Genomic DNA, 23956 nt, shown 5'->3' on the forward strand with positions numbered 1-23956 from the left:
TTTAGATGACCTTTTAACTTCCAGTTTTGATTCGACGAATAGTTTAATATAGTTTGACCTTAATAACGGATAGTTTTAGTAAAAGTTTTGCTTTTAAAGGAATAGAGGTATTGGTAAACTACAGTAAAAAAATAAATCTTCCAAAATGGAACAAATATATCGATTTTTTTGAGTACCTGATATTTTTACGGTGCTTTTATAGATATTTATGTCAGCCTCATCATACCTACAAAGTAAATTAAAACCAAACTATGATTTAATCTAAAAAATTGACGGACGGAAGGTTACGTTGGTACCCTTTGGATATGAAAACCTAAAAAGTAGATCGTTAAATAGATTTTCTAAAATAGTATGTTGAGTTTGCATTATGTAGAGAAAGCAACTGAAACTAATGAATTTATTCGAAGTATGCAAGGTATTGCGTGTTATGCCTAAGCCTCGACTTAGTAATTTAAATATTGATACGTATAAGTGTAAAAACATTCACAATTCCACAGACCACTTAACAATGCACATGCCAGCGCGTAACGGCTCTGTTAAAAGTAAAATATTGAATTAATTATTTATTACTGTACATTAAAATTTAAATCAGCCTAAGCCCTAAAGTTTATTACCTTAACACGTAGCCCTATTGTATATCACGTAAATGAAATTTTAAAACAAAATAACATTACTATCCAGATTACTATTTGTTGATTTATTCTTCAAAATCATGTCGCAACAGAGCAATAGATCGACATGACTTTTGCTTTGTAATAGTTAAATACTTGAAGAGCGATATAATATAGGTAGACTACTTTATATTCCAGGAAATCGAAGAGTTCACGGGATTTTAAGAAACCTTAATCCACGCGAATGAAATTGCGGGCTTCAGCTAGTAGGTAATGATATCAAAATAAACCTAGAAGTAATGGAGAGTAGAAGTGTTTTACTAAATATCTAGTTCGAATAAACATATCTAGCTTAGACGCCACACTAGCCAGTTTGAAAAAAAAAATTCAAAACACCCAAAACTACTCTAGGTTGCGGGAAAGGCCAATTTTGTAATATTTTTGTAACTGCCTGATCACCGCAATAATTTTATTCAGGAAAGCAATCCACAATACAACTGTAAACATTTCAAACCAATCTTAGAGCGGCCGCACATGGGCAGCTTGAGCAGTTGATCGAAATAAAGCTATTATAAATTGCTAGGAGAGAAATAACTGCACCCCTTGCCCCAGAGTTTCTTGGTGACGATCTTTCTAGTACAATAGTGACTGATCTGAGCTGATAAGCGAGAGGTCCTGGGTTCGGTTCCAGGCAGGGGCAATTTTGGGTAAATTCCAATTTCCAAATTACTTTTAGTCTGGTCTGGAGAGAAGCTTCGGCCATGGGCACTCTACCTTTTCCAGATTAGTGCACTTCTATTTTAAATTGCATCATTACCAACAGGTTAGGTGATAGTTAACGGCCAATTTCTATTGAATTCAAGGTGTATGTCTAAAAAAAGAGCAGTCGATAGCTTGAGCAGTCTCGTGCATGACAGAGAAAGGAGGATTATAGTTCGCTACGCAGTTGCAGCATCAATCATGACAGCTCCAACTGCTGTGTGGCCGTTCTTATAGCTGTAGCTAAGCTTCGTACGTTCATAAATCAAAAGCCTCTAATCACTGGCTTCGCACGTAAGGCGCTTTGAAACGAAGTTAGTAGAAAGTTGATAAACTGTTATTAACCGTGTGATTAATATCTTACAACTATACTTTAATGACTAAACAATTAATATGATTTCATAAAATAAATGTTATTTTGCCACTGTTTCCTTAACACAATTTTTCATTTAAAACATTACTAGTAGCTGGCGGATAAAACGGAAGCCGGGCGCGCATTCCATAGTCTAGAAATCAAAACAGTCCACATCCCAAAAGTTCAAAATTTAAATGAGTTTGATTGCGTTGTATAGTATTTAAATGAGATCCAAACTTTTGTTTGGAGTGCATTATGAATAAACCCCTTTTAAAACACTCGACAGTGTACCAATGCACCAGAGTGCTCAATCATTATTAAGTCTACATAATGAGGCATCGAGGCAATATAAACAGAACAGTATTTACTCATTGCACTGTGGTTAACACACGCATTCATTTTCATTGATGAATGAATTTATTTAAATAGTGCTAACATGAAATAATGCGAATTTCTGGAATACGCAACGCAATTTGCTTGATTATTGTATTAAATCGAGAACTTCAAAGTAATTACTAATTATGTAATTGATACTGGTAAACCGCAAAAATCAATGTTTATGTAGAACTTAAAAAAACTAGGAAGTAGGATTTCCAGTCATCCGTGGTCTGATTATTATCTACGGAGCTAGATAGCATTGCATTTTTAACCCCCGATCCAAAAAGAGGGGTGTTATAAGTTTGACGTGTGTATCTGTGTATCTGTCTGTGGCATCGTAGCTCCTAAACGAATGAACCGATTTTAATTTAGTTTTTTTGTTTGAAAGGTGGCTTGATGGAAAGTGTTCTTGGCTATAATCGAAAAAAATTGGTTCAGTCGTTTGAAAGTTCTCTCTATATAAGAAAACTAGAAAAGAGGTTTTTGTGTCGGGGGTTTTTTAAATTTTTGGTAGTTATTTCTTAGCAATAAATTCCTAGTTTCAGCAGTTGATTAGGTTTATAAAAAATAAATTAAAAATTTAAAAAACCCCCGACACATAAACCTCTAAAAAGTAAAAAAATAATTGGTAAATATGTATGGGCCCTTTAAGAATAGTATAAATAGTAAAGTTTTATCCAAGCGCTCGTTGCGCCAGGGGACCGCTACCTATGATAAACTATGAAAGTCATCTGTTGTAGAAAGAATAGTCTTTAGCGGTCCCCCGACGCAACGAACGCTTGGATAAAAACTTTACTATTTATACTATTCTTAAAGGGCCCATACATATTTACCAATTATTTTTTTACTTTTTAGAGGTTTATGTGTCGGGGGTTTTTTAAATTTTTAATTTATTTTTTATTTCACGCTTTTTAAACTTTATTCATAAATTACCGTTTATTTGTGCCATTCTAAAACCCAATTTCTATAATAATATAAATCCAATAAGGCAGCTAATATCTCTTCAAAAGTAACATCAAATAGGTACGTTCCATGAAATATTTTTGACCGAACATCACTAAATCAAGAATTATCTGAATGACTCACATAGTTTAACACGACCAAAACGAAATATCTGTTTCTAACATGTCGTTGCTTTAAAAATGTACCCATTTTACGTAGTCGTATAATAGTTCGCTTTTCAAGATATACCTACGATTAAATTGAAATCGACTTTCACCCGATGAAATAAGGAATAAAGTGGCTTGTATTTCATTTTGTTTGTTATTGCATGTCAAATTTTTATTTGACATAACTTTCAAAAACCGGTCAAGTGCGAGTCTGCCTCACACATGAAGAGTTCCGTACAAGTTTTTTTTTATGTAATGACAATTCAGTTGTCGGATTTTTCTCTTTACTTGGGCCACAGGAGTAGAGTGCTTGGGCTATAAGATATTGCTACCTGCCTTTCATGATTCTACGTAAACGGGAAGTACCCAATTTATAAGTTTTGATTCTCTTGAAAGATGACACACAGACAGACAACGAAGTGGTGAAGGAAAACACCGTCAGGAAACCTGCATGCTTGAGAGTTGGCCATAATGCTCCCTCAAAGGTGCGTGAGGTGTGCCAATACGTGCTTGGCCAGTGTGGTAGCTTCTCATTCTGAGAGGAGACTTGTGCTCAGTAGTGAGCCGGCGATGGGTTAATCCTGATGATGATGAATTTTAAACGTATTTTGTCAAAGTAAATAAGCTGATGACGTATGGAGCAGAAACGTGGACACTGACAGTTGGCCTCGTCCACAAACTAAAAGTCGCTCAGCGCGCTATGGAGCGAGCTATGTTGGGTATTACTCTCAGGGATAAAATCCGGAACGAGGAAATTCGCAGGAGAACAAAAGCGACCGACATAGCTCAAAGGATTAGCAGGCTGAAGTGGCAATGGGCAGGCCATGTCTGTCGTAGAACCGACGGCCGTTGGGGCAGACGTGTTCTGGAGTGGAGGCCGCGTACCGGTAAGCGCAGTGTGGGACGACCTCCAGCCCGCTGGACCGATGACCTGAAGAAGGTGGCGGGGAGCGGGTGGATGAGGAAGGCGGAGGACCGTGTTTGGTGGCGCGCTCTTGGAAAGGCCTATGTCCAGCAGTGGACGCTTACAGGCTGATGGATGGATGGATGGATGAAATAAGCTGAGTTCAAGCAGATGAAATAAAAAGAAGGTGCGCCTAATGCATCATCCAAACCTGCGCGACAAAGCGACTACGATGCGGGAACCTCAGCCGCGCGGAGGGTCATCGCCTCCTACGATATTTAATGGTGCCATACACACCTACGCGACTACAACAGTCGAGGCTACATCTTTTTTTTTCTACAGATACCTACTGAACCCTAAAAATAGTTCGACTATGGTTTGGGTTTGGGTTGATTGTTCGTGGCCTTTGGTTGACTGTTGGATATTATAATTGAATTGATGTTTTCTCGTTTAACTGTGATTATAATACTTTATAAATTAGAAACTCCGCGCCTACGATCCAAAGTATCGGAGTTTTCCAAAACATTATTTTCAAATAAATAATTATGTATCTAGGCAACGTCCATCTTGACAACTTGACATTTGCCAATTGACATAATATTATGAACCTCTGTTACAATAGTGAAAGATCCCAGGGCCACCAGCGTCACGTATTTTCTGACGAACGAAATGTGGACGATTGAGTAGTGTTACTATGTACTAAGAACGCATGCCTACAGACCTGCTAGCTTGCTTAGACGGCCAATTTTCAGGTATCAGGTAATCAAGGTACATAAAAACATTACTTACCTCACGTAAATTCTCCAATTTTTTTAATTTTTAGCAGATTTTTTTAATATTAATAATTAATTGACATAAGTAAACTATAAGAGAGTGAGAGAGAACTCAATATATCCTAATACATGTCTTACTCAGTCTCATGCGCGTAGATAATGATGCCCTCGCACTCAAACCCACAGAGGCATTAAAATTGAATTTAGGGGATGATTGGCCCTCTGGATCGGTCTGTCTTCTTGTAAAAGGTTTTAAAATAGTTGTCTGGTGGACATATATAAAAATGGAGCATCAGAATTTACGTGCAGTTAAGTAATTACTTATTTTGGGAGCTTTAAAGCGTCTGCAAAGCAATACGGCCGACGCGGGAAGTGTCTGGGAGTATTGGCGACATATTTTTAAGGATATTGCCTAAAATATACGTAAAAATCAGTTTGGAGAATTTACGTGAGGTAAGTAATGTTTTTATGTACCTTGATTATCAGATACCTGAAAATTGGCCGTCTAAGCAAGCTAGCACGTAGGCTAGGCATGCTTTCTTAGTACTTACTAACACTACTCAATCGTACATATTTCCTGTGTCAGAAAATACGTAACCTCTGGTGGTCCTGGGATAAAAGTAATAAGAAAACCAGAAAAGAGCTGATAACTTCCAAACGACTGAACCAATTTTTTTGGATTATAGCTAAGAACACTCTCGATCAAGCCACCTTTCAAACAAAAAAAACTAAATTAAAATAGGTTCATTCGTTTAGGCGCTACGAGGCCACAGACAGATACACAGATACACAGATACACAGATACACAGATACACAGATACACAGATACACAGACACACAGATACACAGATACACAGATACACACGTCAAACTTATAACACCCCTCTTTTTGGGTCGGGGGTTAAAAAGAAATGATAGTAACCGCGGTGGGCGTACTTAGTATGACATTGATGTAATTGAGGAATGTATTTATTACTATTTAGGTAATAACCCTGAAACTACGGGGAAATAAATAAAAAAAAGTGCTTTTCACATTGCTCTGAGGGTATGTGCAAATCGAGATTTTCTTTAGCCTTTGGTGTTACATAATACGTGGCTATAAATTAGTCACCCTTTTCACTTCATCAGGCTTTAGGCAAGTTTAAGAGCGGTTACACACTCATCCGTTCCGAGTTTGTGAAAATACGCATGAAAAACTCAGGCCAATCTCGGATATTGCTTACGCACTAATCCAATAATGCAATCTCCGATCCAAATTTAAGCTATTCAGTGGACATCTTTGCAAATCTACGTCATACGTCCAACTTGAATCCGAGGCACATCCGAGGATGACGGAGAGAACTCGGATGACGGAAGTCGCATCTAAGCTATCATACAAATAGTTATTATAGACTACTTTGGAAGGTATTTTTACGGACTCGGATTGGATGAGTGCGTAACCGCCCTATCTATTTTTGACTCAGTCAGGCGTAATGCTTTAGGTAATCAATAGCATGTGCTTCATTAACCTTTATGCAGTAACTAAAATAAACTAAAGGAAGATACATTAACTCCCAAGAACCTGATTTCCAGAATGCTCAAGAACAAGGAGGAATGGATAAAGTACGCTAAGTTCATCAAACACATCATGAAAACGCGCGAAGATGACGAATGCCATTATATGCCAAGCACAATGCCAATTATATTTAAAAAAAAAAAACTTTTCAGAAACAATCAGAACACAAACACTAATTTTGCAGTTTCAAAATACTATATTCTAATTCGTAATTATTGAATATTACTTTTTCAATCTAGCTATGTAGTTAGTTCAGTGTACAACTGCCGGTGGCTCACATAGCAATCATCCAATTTAATGGTCGGATGCCATGTTAAAAGAATTCCACAGAGCGGTAACCTTCCGTGAAAATACCTTTCTTGGGTACAATCCATGTGGTGGAAAAAATCTTAAACGATACATCGCGTGACTTACGTACGCGTGGTCAATAAAATTCGTTACCGTGTTGATTCTGTTTGTTTGACGTTATTGTGGACGAACTTTTTCTCAGCAACTACATCCACGTGAATTCAGTTTTTTTTTTTGAACTTACATACTAGCGCTTGGCTGCAATCAGATCTGCTAGCAAGTGATGATGCAGCCTAAGATGGAGCGGGCTTGCTTAGAAGTTGCCTACATCCATATTATTTTTTTTGGAAAATCTTTTAAAAAAACTACTTACCTGCCAGAAATCTTCATAAACTGGTATAACAGCTATGTCGTCTGCGTAAAGTACAGAATTTTTTTATAATGTTGAGTATTTTTTTAATAAGAATTATATAGCTCCGAAAGGATTTTCCATTACACAAATTAAAAAAACACATCAAGTCAAGGCTATAGATAAAGTCGCGTGGAATCAACCGCACTGCGCTGCCCACAGTTAATAGTAAATAGTTACATTGATAAATATTGCTAAATATTGTAACTTTTATACTTTTTCACTTGTGCAAGTGGAAGGGAAAATGGAAGCCGAACCTAAATGCAGTCCATATCCAAGCGATGTGTAAAAGAAAGGAACCAATTTGCTACGTACCTACCTACCTGCCTACTTTATTTTCTTTAAGAGCTCCGTAGCACACGGTGCCATTGCAAATCATGTTTTTTAATTTATGTAATTCATTCATTACATGCATAAACAAATACATTTCAGTTCAATCTCGCCAAACTACACAGCAGTATGTTTGACTAACCTATTTAAACAATATTACACCATAAACAAATTAAACTAACTATAGTCAATCGACGAACCAACCCTTTGTAAAAACCTAGAAAGGTTGTTTCAACCTTTACTAAGGTCTTTTCATTTCTGGCGCATTGATTGAACGTCTTTTTTAGAACCGTGAAATGTTTATGTACCTACTGTTTCACCATTAAATAATGTTCAAAATGATTTGTCAAAGGTTTATAACTACGACAACAGTAAACAGAGCCAATAACGAATCACGCAATGCAGTATTTAAGATTGCATTTGATATTTTTTCAACTCCCAAGGTTCATAGAAAAGTTTATTACTGATTTATATCACGGTAGAGTTTAATTTTAAAAGAATTGCAGTAGAGTTACTGGCTATAAACTTTGGGTTTATAGAGAAAGTTAGCGAACAGGTATAAGTTAATTAAATTGTATTGCACTACAACATTTTACTTTAAATCTGAGTTGTGTACATTTTAAGCAATAAAATATCACTTGTTTAAACGGTGAAGGAAACTATAATGAGGAAATCTGCATGCGTAAGAGTTCTACGTTTTATTATCAAAAAGATCTGTGAAGTGTACCAATTCACACTTGGCCAGCGTGGCAGACTATGGCTCACACCCTTCTCATTCTGATAAGAGACCCATGCTCAGTACTCGTCGATAGGTTGTCGATGATTCTTATACCGTAGGCCTTACGTTTTTTTTTAAATTCAGATACAAGTTAGCCCTCGACGGCAATCTCACCTGGTGGTAAGTGATGATGCAGTCTAAGATGGAGCGGGCTTATTTTTTATTAAACCCATACCCCTTTGGTTTCTACACGGCATTGTACCGGAACGCTAAACCGCTTGGCGACACGATTTCGCAGGTAGAGTGGTAACTAGCCAACGCGCGGAAGCCTCCCACGAGACCGTATCAGAAAAGAAATTATAAATTTTCAAACCTCTCCCGGGAATCGAACCCGGGACTTCCCACTAGCGCTTACCATTGCGTCGGGGAGTTCGTCAAGACCTTGTTGTCAGTATATTACCTTTCCATATGAACTGCTCCGGGTCGCCTACAGATTTTTTCTTGTGCTCGTTGGAAAACCATATCACGTAAATAACAGTAAACCTGAGGCAATTTGTAGGCCGTTACGAGCCCTAGGATTCAAGGAGTATCGATATATCGGTACACGTGGGACTAAAATTTATTGGAGGTAGCTCGGCTGATTGCGAATGTACGTGAAAAAATGTTTTTCCGATAGGTTTTTGCTGTAAACATGGGTGGATTAATTTTGAGAGGATTGTGTTTCTTACTTTTTGAGATATAAATGGAAGACGTTCTCAATTTGATACATATTTATAGTAACTATATACCTAAGTACTATCAAGTATCAACCAAGGGGCACGGGGCAATTCAAGGTCTACGTCTTTAAATGTATCCAGTGAAGTAACAAAGCTACGGATTCTTATACCCTAAGAGGTACCGCAAACAACCTGTTAATAAGAATCAAAGTTGGCGAAAAAGGCGAATATTAGGTATTTTATACTAAGTATAATGTCCCCGCCTACCAACGTACGTAACGCACTTGCTCGCTATTGGTAACATGTATTTTTGCAACAAAGAATACCAAAAATCAGCCAATTACAATAATATTGATTGATGCAGATTTTCCGGAATTTACCCGCAGCTCAGTAAAGGAGAATTTTCGCCGACTCGATATATTTTTTTACAGGGAGAAGGATAAAATTTACGAGGCAACTGCAATAAAAGCAGACCACAGAGTGCAAGAATTAACCGTAAAATCGGATATTGCTTCTCACTTTCCAAAGTCAGCCATTGAGGGATAAAATAGTCTCTGACAAAAGCGATCGTGTGCGTTAGCTCTTAACCAACAATAAAGCCGACCGTAAAATTCAGAGCTTTCGAGTTTCTCGACAATTCGTGCCGCTTTTGAAAGGAATCCATTACAAATTTACTCATGTCGCAAAGAGGAATTTACCTAAATTCAACTAGAAAGGCAACGGCTCAGTCAAAACGTGTACATGGGCACATATACATTTATACCAGTGTACCAGTATCAGCCTATAGAAATACTTCATACAGTTAGTTAACCAAGCCATCTGGGTAGAGCAACGTCGCGTTTTCACTGGGGCGATGGAGAAGAGATTATAGCAACCGGTAAACCACAACTTTTAGACAGAAGTATCTTTGCTAATGATGAAGCGTCTGGCTATCGACTTTTTTCGCCCGAGAAACGTACAATTCGTGTAAATGAAAGAGAGAAATCTATTAATATGTACATAGTTGATTACTGACTGTGCATATTGCTGGCGAAAACCCTCTTTTCACTAGTTTGTCGCAGCGACAAAAGTTATCAAAGAAAATTCGCTCTGCAACGCTCTTTTTGCGTTCAAAACACTCCTGCAGTTTACGCAAGATTTATTAATAATAATTATATTATTATTTGTATCATAGGCGATTGCTCATCCATTGCACTCGCAAACTCGCTCATAGCCCAGTGACAAAACATCCCAAATACACACTAGCTTCTCGTTGCTCGCCAATTCCTTTCTAATCTTTGGCTCAACTGCTTTTTTACTAATCGTTGGCGGTCAAATAACTGCCTGAATCAAGAGTGAATAAGCATCTTCTAGACAATTGCACTCCATCGGTAGGCTACATCATCACATGCTAACAGGTTTGATTGCAGCAAAGCACTAGTCTATGATTACAAAAAAAATCCTAGCAGTGGACTTGGGGGCGTTTGGAACCCTCTTAGTTTTAGTTTTAGGTTAACGTAATCAATTATCACCACTACATCATTGTTTCACAATCAGAAATTTGACTTTGACTTTGATTGTTTGGATATGTAGGTAGGTACTACGACCGCAAAGCCAGCTCGTCCCCAATCATCAAGGGTGTCATCTCTCTGTATGTATTTACGCTGTGCCTATTCTGAGCCATTCGTACTTCATTCGAATTGTACCTTCGAAATCCCTTTTCCTATCGGACCCTAACGTATATGTTGATACGAATTGGAGACCTTTCCTTTGTGTTGAGATGTGTGATATATCGTATCCTCGTTTTGCGTAAAGGTACCTATTTTAAACTAGCGTAACAAATAATATATTCCGGACAAAACGTTGCAGAAGAAAGTGAAAGTTTCAAAGGTAGGCATGGATAAAGAAAGAAAATTACGTAAATATTACTAGTAATACTAGTAAAGGCGTATATTTAGGCTTTTAAAATCCCGTAGGAATTCTTTGACTATCTAGAAAAAGTAATTTTATGTTAGTCTAAAGGGAAGTCTCCACTGGCAATAAAACAACAAGTCATTTTGCAAGCAGTCATTTTTGCGAAGTCACTTTCCAATGGAACACTTATAGAAATTGATTTGAACTTTACACAGTGCACATGACTTCAGAGCTGATTTCTGTCTTATTGCAAGTAGACACTTGGCATTCGATTTTTCTCACTCTCTATTTTTTTATGACTCTACTGTACAGTCCAAGAAATGTACAGATTTGGGGTTCCATAGATATTATGGCCGACTAAAAAAGGTATGCCGCCGCTGAAGTGGCAATGGGATGAGCACATAGTTCCAAAAACCGATAGACTTTGGGGTTCCGAGGTGCTAGATTGGCAACCTCGCACCGAAAAGCGCAGCGTTGAGAGACCCCCCACTAGGTGGATAGATGACATCAGGCGAATCGCAGGGAGCCACTGGATTCAGATGGTCCAGGACCATGGCGTGTGAAAGTCTATCAATTGATGATAATGATGATGATGATGGAAAAGTAATATCAGTTACAGCCCGCCTGCCTTTCAACAACAATAATTATATTTCCAAGAACCACAATCCTACCCAACCGCCCACACCCTATAAATGAAATTTCCAGGAGATATTCTAGTAACAAAAAGGGTCACTCTTTTCATCAGAGATAAGAATGCGGTCACAATAACTCATCGTAATAATCTACTTAACAAATTACAAAAATATACCGTCCACTCTTTAGCCGGGTTCACGCTAAGAGAGCAAGCTAGTTAGCTAGACAACTCAGTACTCATATTATATAAATGCAAGCAGAACGCTCACTATAATAACAATAAATGAGGATGCAATCTAAGATGGAGGTGGTCTAACCTGAAAGGGGCATGGATATACCATTTACTCTTTAGCCGGGTTCACGCTAAGAGACCAAGCTATACCTACTCATATAAATGCAAGCAGAGCGTTCACAATATTATTAATAAGTGACGATGAAATTTAAGATGGAGGTGAACCAACCTGAAGGGGGCATGGAAGTCTTTTCCCATCGGCATTGTACCAGAACGCTCCATTGCTTAGCGCTCCGACTTTGTCGTAAGCTTGGTAACTACCCACGGCCGAATTGCCGCACCCACAAGACCAGACGCCAATTTCGAAATAAAAATTCCCAGCTTGACCTACCTACCTAATAGGGGTCTCTTAAGTTTGCTATAGTGTACACTACTAAGGAACATCTTGCAGAGCATGCACCTGGGTTCCCTGACTTACAATACAAGACCATAGTACTCACAGCTGTGCCAATGAGCTCGTTATACTAAACGCTTGGTGTGAACCCGTATTTCTTAATAATATCATAATAATATAATATAAAATGTTTCATAATTCTGTTACCGCGCAAGCTCATTACGCCCGCGTAAAATTTATGTAGGCAAAGATAAAAAACACCTGATTACTCGTAGACCCTAAAATAATAAGCCTGATAATAATGATCCACGGTGCCGCGGGACTTGCAAATCTTTTCTTTGTGAAAATTTTAATTAAAGCTTCCGGTGCTGCTTCGAATTTTTTTTCACAATGGCTACAATATTGACCTAAATAAAATACGAAAGGTAGAAATCGTAATAGGTGAGTTTCATATTGTAAATAACGGGTACATACCTCGATTCATTAAGCCTCAATAGCTCAATGGTTATAGGAGCAGACTGAAATCCGGAAGGTCGGCGGTTAAAACTCCACCCGTTGCACTATTGTCGTACCTACTCCTAGCACAAGCTTTACGCTTAGTTGGAGGGGAAAGCGGAATGATAGTCATGATTAGAATGGCTAATATTCTTTTAAAAAAAAGTTGTTACCGTGGTCACGCGGGACTGAAGAGCTGCGACGGATGAAGTCGTTCAACCACGAAATAAGCTTAAAATCATCATTAGGTGAGTTTCATAACATAGATGATAATATCATAATAAATAATAATCATGATAATAAACAAACATATTATGTTTATTTCAGAACTAGCTAATGCCTACGTCTTCGTCCGCGTGGATTTAGGTTTTTAAAAATACCGTGGGAACTGTTTGATTTTCCGTTATAAAAGCAGTCTGTGTCAATCACCAGCTCTTTATTATAGTCATGCACAAAAACACGTCGATCCGTTGATTCATTGCAACGTAATTGACGAACTAAGAAACAAACATACTTTCGCATTTAATTATAGTAAACATTCACAAGTAATACAGCCTGCAGACGTGCACTGCTGTCTTATTTATCAAAGAACGCCACCACACCCGATCCTCAGCCTTCCTTGTCCAGTCCCTTTCCGCCACCCTCTTTATATCTTCGTTACATCTTGTTGGAGGCCACCCCACACTACGTTTATTGTTCGCGTTCTCTACTATAGATAGAACTTTCCGGCTCCAACGGCCATCGCTCCTATGACAAACGTAGCCTGCCCACTGCCACTTCAACTCGCTGATAGTTTGGGCTATGTGAAATGTGTTACAGAATAACATGTCTTAAATTGAGGCTATTAAGTTACAAAATGTTTTGTAAAATGAAATAGCTAGTTCGTAAGCCCTTTGCTTGGCAAGTTGTTTGTGAACTGTGGTGTACTCTTACACGGATGCTCATTGCTTTCGTTTTTCCCAAAAGAAAAGCGTCAGCGATTATAGAAAAAGTATATTGATTACATCGATACACTTTTTCTATAATTGTATAATATTATTGATTACAACCGAGCGGCATAGAGAGAGAGAGAGAGAGCGAACTAGCTTAGCGAAGCGTTATAAGGATTTTTTAACTCCCGACCCAAAAAGAGGGGTGTTACGTGTGTATCTGTGTATCTGTCTGTGGCTTCGTAGCTCCTTAACTAATTAACCGATTTTAATTTAGTTTTTTTTTTGTTTGAAAGGTGGCTTGATCGAGAGTGTTCTTAGCTATAATCCAAAAAAATCGGTTAAGCCGTTTGAAAGTTATCAGCACTTTTCTAGTTACTGTAACCTTCACTTGCTTTGTTTCATATTATATCAACTAAAGGTAGATGTAGGTAGAAAGGTACTTCAGTGTAGAGATTACCTCTGGTGGAAAGCATCTATCGCACTACTATTAACTATCGCAACTGATTAAGATGATGGGCTTCATCATACTGCCGTACTACTTCCAAAATAGATTAAGTACCATCTCAGACTCCATCATTGATTAACACCAGTTGATATCACAGCCAAAGCCTAAAAAACTATAAAACAATCTATTCACATAAACACTATTTTTGACTCAAAAAAGCGAGGTTTCTGAGTCTACTTGGGTGAATTAACGCTTGTTCATCTGTCTGTCTGTCCATCCCCCGGTAGGTATGTAACATATGAGCACCACATAACCAGATGAGATCACAGTGAAGGGCAAACCTGTCATCAGAACAAAAATAAAATATCAGAATATACAAAATCGCTTTCACTTATAATTTACACTAAAGCCATTTAACCAAGACAACACAGGGCGCTGTGGCTTGCTTTAATTAACTACTGACTGCAAACTTGATATAATAGATACTAGTTATTTCTGAATTGCTTAATAGAGTAACTACAAATATTGACAAACAAAACAGCACTGAAATGATTAAACTTCGTTTATTTAATTAAAATTAAACTATGAAATACTTATCCATCAATAAAAACATACATACTCTTATTTTTCTCTCCAAGATATTATTTGGATGGAGTTCTTGGATTGCCAGAGATTTCTTATAATGGTAATGATTTCTTAGTTATTCTATGAAAACATAAAAACTATTATTGGTGAAGTTGATGATTTCTAAAATTGTATCTTTTAATCTTTGTATTTTTTGTGCAATAAAGCTGTTTAAAAAAAAAAAAAGTTAAATACCTAAAGTGATAACGCAAGGTCTTACTGACTCACTTACAGCCTTAGATATACCGACATCATTAATTTAAAAAACCTCATGTAGTTATCTTAGTATTTTGTGTTTCTTGCGATATTACAAGTGAAAAGCCTAATTTTGCACCTTCTTTGTCATTCTAATATCTATTTTGGTTATTTCGCACGTAAAAATTACATAATCTTCACTTTACTCTACTTTATCCATCAGGATAGTAAAATTCATTTCGTTAAATTTATTTAGCGTCCTTTAGTTTTTTCGACGCCTCCTCGAGTTAACATTATTATGATTTATGCATCAATGTTGCTCGCCTTTTTATACTTACGACTTTTCTTCAGTATTCATCATTTTTATTTCGGCATAATATGATTATAATAAAATTCAATCCACTAACCTCCGACGTTAGCATAATAACTCTATTATTTACTAACACTTGTATTTAATGCATTATTAGCTTATCTTTTATTCCCGCCTAGACCTCACAAATTTCAAGCCCCTATTTTACCCCCACAGGGGTAGAATTTTCAAAGACCCTTAATCAATTCATGGTAGAACCCAAAATAGGATTAAATCGTCACCCACTTCTGTCTTTTCTACTCGGTTTTACAAAGCCAAGAGCTCTCAAAGGAAGTCATCAGTACAACGTAGAGACAACGGAACAAGTCTTCGAAGCACATTCATTACCACTCTCTTATCTATTGTCTTTATTAAGATGTTTCGGAATTTAATATCTAGTTAACTATTGGTAGCTGCAGTCCTACGCTACGTAGTGTCCTTTGTAAACGCTTGTATAACTCTGCAAGAGTATAATAATTTATATTTCGGGAAACAGATCCTGTAGCGCCGTTTCTTGTAAGCCAGAGGTATTAAGTTCTATTCACCACTGGGGGAATATATATTTTCAAATAAGAAATAGCGAGCAAAGGTGGGTGACCTGATGTCAAGTGCTTGAACATTTGCAGCACCAGAGGAATCGCAAAAAATGCGTTGCCGGCCTTTCAGGAATTTGTTGGTTCACTCACCCCTTGAATAACCCCATGTTGTAAGCTAGTGGGAATACCGCTGATCGTAGTTGATTCCACAGAAAAAAGGATCTGACACAACGGGCGGTCGAAGTGCACCAGGCACCCAGGTGGTTAGGGTGAAATTGCTTGCGATGGCGTGCGGTGTGGTTGTAGAAAAAGAAGGGTGGAGTGAGGTCAAACAGCTCCTCAAAGCACTCCCCATTATAAAGGTGATAAAACACGTAAAGAGAGTTCACTATATATAAAGCCAAAATATATATCCAAATAAAGCCTATAAGGGGCTGCAAATTAGTTTCCTAAATAAGTCATTCACAGAAGGCCTTAGGCCCATTTGTTGTAAAGCCAATTTGTCACATTTACATAAAAAATATGCTCCGTAGATTTTGAGTCTTCATTAAAGGCTTCCCTGGGTTGTTTGTGTTGCCCATTTTGCATAATCTTGCCATAGCAAGCCGTAATGGTCTCTATCGAACATCTTAGTTACTCTCCAATAAATTTACATACATTAATGATCTAAAAAAAAATCACTTAGATTTTGTGATAAAGGAAATTTTAACCGTGGTTTTTCAATGTTCTTTCTCATTCTCTATGTGATTTCTCATTCTCTCTCTTGGTCTCTATGAAATAAATATATTCAATTCATTTGATTGCACCAGTAACAAGTGTAAATTAAAAATTTATAACACCCCCGACAAGTGAAGGTTACAGTAATAACTAGAAAAGAGCTGATAACTTTCAAATGGCTGAACCGATTTTCTTGGATTACAGCTAAGAACACTTTCGATCAAGCCACCTTTCAAACAAAAATAACTAAACTAAAATCAGTTCATTAGTTTAGGAGCTATGATGCCACAGACAGATACACAGATACACACGTCAAACTTATAACACCCCTCTTTTTTGGTCGGGGGTTAAAAATTGATATACGCAATACTGAAGTCCCTTTTACAATGTCGCGTAAACAAATAAAATATAAAGTAAGTAAGTATCCAATATCCTGATTTGTTTTAGTTAACAATAAAACCCGTCTTAGTCGTAAAATTTATTGCCCTCCCCAAATCTCCGTGAAATAGCTTATATTGCATATCTCGTTCATCATGTTTATCGCCCCGCTACATTTTATTTTATGTTCCCATTTATAGTAACACTATCACTTCCTGATTACTCCGTGACATATTAAAAATTGCATTGTTCCACTGCCACGCCAATGAGGCTTCTTCAATCGCTTCGCAATCTTTGGGGAGCGATCAGGCTATCGACTATTTTTAACCGACTTCCAAAAAAGGAGGAGGTTCTCAATTCGTCGGGATCTTTTCTCATCCAGGAAACGTAAAATCATTGTGTGGTTACAAACTTATAAAATAGATAGATAGATCGCTGAACTAATATCTGCGGCTCTACGCTAGTTTGTCGCAGCAACAAGAATTATTAAAAAAAAAAACAGATTATAATAACTCAAAATTAAAAAAACCCCCGACACAAAAACCTCTATAAGAAAACTAGAAAAGAGCTGATAACTTTCAAACGGCTGAACCGATTTTCTTCAATTATAGCTAAGAACACTCTCGATCAAGCCACCTTTCAAACAAAAAAAAAATTAAATTAAAATCGGTTCATTCGTTTAGGAGCTACGATGCCACAGACAGATAAACACGTCAAACTTACAACACCCCTCTTTTTGGGTCGGGGGTTAAAAAAGAGTTACAAATAATTAATGTCTCAAGCGACCGATGCTAGTACTCGATTGTCACACTCGCACACACTTGAGAACATCATGGGCAACTCAGATATCCAGATTTCCTTACGATACGATGTTCAAGCAAGTGATATATTGCTAAGCAACCGACATATTTTACTCAAAATATCACGTTAATGGAAGAGGTTACGGCTCTCTACAATAAGAATAAGGTAGGAAACGCACGACACGTTTTGCGTCATCACTCCTCATTTGATTGGCTAAGGTTTGGAATACTCTTCCGCGAACTGTGTTTCCTACCAATTACAAATCCGGGTATCTTTAAAACAAGAATGAATAGGCATCTTCTAGGTAAACGCGTCCCATCTTAGGCCACGTCATCACTTTCCATCAAGTGTGATTGTGGTCAGGCGCTTGCCTATAATGAATAAAAAAAAGGGTATACAACGCAAAGAGAGGCAGTGATCTTTCAGTTTCAATGCTACTAGGTCATCGAGAAAGTGCTATGCAATTTGTCTCTCTGATAACTGAGCTGTCACTTTCAGTCCTTACCCTGGAAATTCTCCGACTTATTTCGCGTTTGCAGCGGGGAGCGTTTCAGTTACGCTTTGTGTTAAATGGCTCCCTAGTTCACCGTGTTAAGCATTTTCAATTAAGCCCGGCCTTGAATGCTTGACTAATTAATTTTGTTTTATTGCTTTGTGTTGTAAGATTTTATTATTTATTTTATTTCTTTACCCACCTAATGCTTAATAACGCTTGTGTACGTTGCAAAAAGACTTATAGCTTTTTTTTTAAACCGTGTTTAAAATAAACTTTTCTTAGAATATACCTAGTTTAAAGCTTAATTTATGACCTAAGTTTTTACAAACTACACACCACTCTAAAGAAAAGTCCAACGATGCCTTTTATCAATTTACTGTAAGAACTTCAAAGAAATGTTTTTAACGATAACGCAATAGTGATGATAATGAGAATTTCTTACTGGATAGGTTACAAAGAAGTTATCTCTTTTATATTTTAGCGCATTAGACTACTTACATAACCAATCTCTCAGAGGTTCCATAATTTTTTCGATTAGATATTACTAGCTGACGCCCGCGACTTCGTCCGCGTGGATTTAGGTTTTTCGAAATCCCGTGGGAACTCTTTAGTTTTCCGGGATATAAAGTAGCCTATGTGCTAATCCAGGATATTATCTATCTCCATTCTGAATTTTAGCCAAATCCGTCCAGTGGTTTTTACGTGAAGGAGTAACAAACATACACACACACACACACACATACAAACTTTCGCCTTTATAATATTAGTGTGATAATTATCGCGTATGCGATGTCTTTCTTCACCACACGTTTGCTACAACTGCTGGATGAAAATCTACAAATATCGAGGACCGTGTAAATGGAACTATAGTTCGCGACAGATCAACATGGCAATCTGGAGATGCCCCCCACACCCGCACAGTCCCCGCGCTGACCTGGTGCGGGATAGCGCGGGTGACGTGCGAGTGTCCGAGGCATCCTCCCGTCTCATCACCCGATTGCCATGTCGACCTGTCGATAACTATACGCATTTACGCGTAAGGGCGATAACGCACTGCATCCGATCCGAGTCCGAAAATACGTCCAAAGTAGTTATAGAACTATACTTACTATTACTTCTTACATCCACGAGTGTACCCGACAAAAAAAATCCAAATCGGTCCAGGCGTCTTAGAGTAATCGGGTAACATAAAAAAAAGATTCCGACGAATTGAGAACCTCCTCCTTTTTTCGAAGTCGGTTAAAAACGAGAAAGTGTGCGTGAAACGAGCTCGACATGGACTGTTTCGTGTCGAGCTCGTTTGATTTCTAGAAAGAAAGAAAAAACTATTATTTTTAAAGCTGTGGCCACATGTTACCAGTTAAGTATACGTTCTATACCTAAACTAAACTAGTTACGTTCGAAAATCAAATCTTTAAAAGGAGCAATCGCTGAGTTTCTTACTGGTTCTTCTCGGTAAGGAAAACGTGCTACCGAGAAGAGGTGATAAGAACCAGCGGTAGATACATATGACAATTGAAAAATATATACATGTAAAAGTTTAATTGAATAAAAAATATTTCTAATTCTATTTCTTAGCAAAATTTGCCTTAATCAAATTCTGGCCGATACCGTGAATTTCGCTTACATAGCCTGAATCTCTCATAAATCTGTGTACGGCTACATACGTACGGTACATACCAAATAGTGACATCATAAGAGAATTCACTAGAAAGGATTTCAATTATGCCTGTTTTAATTAAAATCCAAATCCTTAGTTTGTTAAATTAAAGGACTCGGGATTTAGTTCGGAGAATGTGGACGCTGTTTCAGACTCTTATTAATTACAGCTTGGTATGGAAAACCAATTAGTCTGGATTACATTCGATCCAGAGCGCACGTTACAAAAAGCCATGTTGTGATTTTGGTTCACAATATTGGTACAGTTGTTGTATAGTGCCGTGATAGCCTAGTGGCCTCCTGTTTGGGAGGTTGGGAGTTCGTTCCCGGGTGAGCACCTCTAACTTTTCGGATAAATGTACGAGTATTACTTGCTTTGACGATGAATGAAAACATCGCGAGGAAATCTGCATGCCTGAGTGTTGTCTATAATGTCCACAAAGGCGTGTGACGTCTGTCAAGCTACACTGGGCCAGCGCGGCAGACTATGGCCTAAACCCTTTTAGCAAAGATCAGTGATCAGTAGTGGGCCAACCATGGTGATAGGATGATCATGATGATAATGATGCTAGTACATAGCTTAGCATGTTCAGCTGCGGATTCGATTACCGGGTCGGGTCAAAAATAGTTAGGTTTTTGACGACCTCCCTGGCGAAGTGGTAAACGCTGTGGTCTTCTTAGTTGGAGGTCCCGGGGTCGATTTCCGGCAGGGTTTGGAATTTTATAATTTCTAAATCACTGTTCTGGTGGGAGGCTTTGTCCTTGGCTAGTTACCACACTACCGGCAAAGCCGTACCGCTAATCGATTTAGCGTTCCAGTACAATGCTTATGGAAACCAAAGGTATAATTTTGGTGTGTATGGGTATGTATGTTAATTGTTAACCAAAACTGCCTTACCCCTTCCAGATTAGCCCGCTTCTATCTTAGACTGCATCATCATTTACCACCAGATGAGATTGCAGTCAAGGGATTATGATAGTCAAGGGATTAAGATATTAGGTGTTTCCGTTAAAAAAAATTCTGCACTAGCTCATAATATAATAGGTTTAGGCCCTAATTCACCACTTTACCCAAGTGCGGATTGGTAGACTTCACAGGTTTCCTACAGCCATACCAAATAGTATAAATTGCAATTTTTTTCTACAAAAATTACGCAAATTAAAACTTTCTTGGTTATTATTCAATTAGCCCGCATGACGTCACACTGTAATCCGCCCCCCAAAGCGCCCAGCCATAGCAGTCGAGATCAAAAGGCCATTTTTAATTAAGGCACTTCCCGGAGCTGTGATGCTATTTTATACAAAGCAGTTTAACTTTCCATTGTAAAATAACTTTGGCCCACCAAAACAACACTTTGAAGTCGTTTCCAGCTTAAATGTTTTATAATAACAATATTATTTTAAAATGCACAAAGACTTTCATTAATTACAATACCGTGCCTCGAAAGGAAAAAGAACCCTTATGGGATCACTTTGTTGTCTGCCTGTCTGTCCGTCTGTCCATCGTGTCTATCAAGAAAACCTATACTATAGGGTACTCCCCGTAGACCAAGTCAGTATCATGAAATTTGACAGGTAGGTATATCTTATGGTACAAGTAAAGGAAAAATCCGAAAAACGTGAATTTGTGGTTACATCACAAAAAAACCAGCCAAGTGCGAATCAGACTCGCGCACTGAGGGTTCCGTAATCAGGTATTTTTTCCGACATTATGCACGACAAATTAAAAACTATTATGCATAAAAATAAATAAAAATCTGTTTTAGATGAAAGGTAGGTACAGGTAAAGCTCTTTCGTATTATGATTCCCCACTTGGTATACCTAGTTATCTATCCAAAAAATACCCGAGTTGGTACGGAACTCTCGGTGCGAGAGTCTGACTCGCACTTGGCCAATTTTTTTACAGTCGTGCTCCTCATTGCTGTGAGTCATGATTCTTTTCCATCAATTACAGTAGCAGGAGTTCTCTTGGGATCGTAAAGCGGTGGTTTTCTACAATCTTCCGCATCCACTAAGAGAAGAAGACTTCGACTCTTAAGTTTTTTTTCTGTTATGATATCACATGCTAGCTATAATAACTGAGTCCAACGGCTCAACTTACAACTCTCCAAGACACAGAAGGCGGAACTTTTCTAACGTCGTAGCCTTAGCTATAAACATAAAAGGCGAAATTACGTTTGTATGCAGAGCGCTATAAATGGGGAGCACGCTAGGGAAACTTCTCTGACGTCATTGACTTAGCTATCAGAATACTGAAGCGATGATAAAATTTAAGATTCTATTTCTTTCTCATTATCATATTAATTACCTTGTTAAGCAAGCATGAATAAGTGATGATGCAATCTGTAGGATGGATAGCACTTGGCTTCAGTGCCAACCTATATAATAAGTGCCAGATAAGAGGGGCACTGTAAACAATGTTAATATAGTCATTTGACCTAGAATATGACGACCTCCCTATAAAGTGAAGAATGTTCTGGCTTTGTAAGTGGGAGATCCTTGCAGGAAATAATTTGATTAAAATAAAAAATCAAGTGCGAGTCGGACTTGCCCACGAAGGGTTCTGTACCATCGTAAAAGATATAGGTACGTACCTACCTAATACTTTCATGTAGATCACTGCGAGTTAGTGAACTGCAAGTTTTTTTTTCTAATGTCCATCTGCGATCGGCCCTCCGGCCATAATCAGATTTGGGGAGTTGTGAAGGTTTGTTCGTTAGTTCCAGTAAATGTCCTCCCCTTTCGTGCTGTAAATTATACTGTAAGTAAATTATTTTTTTGTGAAAACGTTTTAATTTTTTATCCTATCTAGCCACAAATTCGCGGTTTTTGAATTTTATCCTTTACTTGTGCTATACGCCCTACCTACCTGCCAAATTTCATGATTCTAGAACCTAGGTCAAATGGAAGTACCCTTTAGGTTTTCTTGACAGACACGACAAACGGACATAAAGACAGGCAGACAACAGAATGATCCTATAAGGGTTCCATTTTCCTTTTGAGGTACGGAATACTATGAAAAGGAAATAGGCCATTTGGAAATTCATAATTTTTTAATTGGCTCTAGTCTGGCCTGGTCTGGTTTTGGCTGTGGCTAGTTTGCCGATAATCGATATTGCATTTTGATAGATTGCCACGCCCATTGCCTTAACCCATTCCAATCAGCCTGCACGCGTCTACTGCCCGACATTGTATTTCAAGAAGACCAAACATGGTCCTCCACCTTCCTCATTCATTTAAATCCCACCACCTTTTTGAGATCATTGCTCTGAAGGTCGACTCACACTCCAATCTAGAACATATTATCTACTTCATTGTATTTCATGTCGTCATTCTTATAATCTACAGATGAATATAATTATATTCTATTACTTATTACAGTAGTTGTAAAAATATTCGTTTTATAACCAACCCTCAAGACTATAATATGGAGGGTTGAAGCGGTTGAAGCTCTAAATAAACACAAATAATAACCACGAAATGTAGTCAAAGCATCCAATTCCCAGATTTGTTATAGAAAACAATAAAACCGGTCTTAGCTATAAAATTTATTGCCCCCGAGATTCTCCGTGAAATAGCTTACATTGCATATCGCGTTTATCATGTTTATCGCCCAAGTACATTTTATTTTTACGTCCCCACAAACAATACAGCTGTCATGTTTTTGATTACACACATGCGTCACATAAAATGCATCGCATACAAAAATATATGTACTTAATATTTTCATAATAAATTTTAAGGCTAAAGCACACACGATACTTTTAGCATCGGCAATATGCATTTAAAATTGTGTTGGAATTTCCTCGAAGTGTAGATAAAAGATTATCATAAAAACATTATAGAAATAGAACTAGCTTTACGTTTTATTGTAATATTTTCATTAAAAAAAAAGTTCTGTAAAAAAAAAAGAAATAGAATAAAGATTGTTTTTCTGGCTTGATTGTTTTTCAAAAGACACTCTGATAGGTTGAACTTTTAATTTCGCACAGATATTGATCATCCTAATGATCAATAACTGTGCGAACTGTGTGTGTGTGTGTATGTGTGTACAGTTTATCTGGAGGGAACCTATTCCTTCCAGATAAACCGGCACTCAGAGCTTTGATCGCATTTAAAATTGAGCTTAATATTGAAATAGAGTTTATTTGACAGGATGCTCGAGGATGCTCCCAATGCACTCTATTAACATTAAAAGCAGCCGATTAGCTGCTTTTTCGCGCATGAGCTGCCAACCGTGTTCGGCTTTATTTGTGTGCTCTTTCGTGCTC

General features: G+C 37.7%; 1 long non-coding RNA gene across 1 annotated transcript; it reads left to right on the forward strand.

Moving 5' to 3' along the window:
• The first annotated feature begins 2141 nt into the window (after nt 1-2141).
• On the forward strand, nt 2142-22768 carry LOC123865874. The gene is made up of 3 exons (XR_006796060.1): nt 2142-2153; nt 20313-20424; nt 22753-22768. It is a non-coding gene; the product is annotated as an uncharacterized LOC123865874 (long non-coding RNA).
• Nucleotides 22769-23956: the final 1188 nt, after the last annotated feature.

This window comes from Maniola jurtina, chromosome 6, assembly GCF_905333055.1.
Source record: "Maniola jurtina chromosome 6, ilManJurt1.1, whole genome shotgun sequence".
In the NCBI taxonomy this organism is placed as follows: Eukaryota; Metazoa; Arthropoda; class Insecta; order Lepidoptera; family Nymphalidae; genus Maniola; species Maniola jurtina.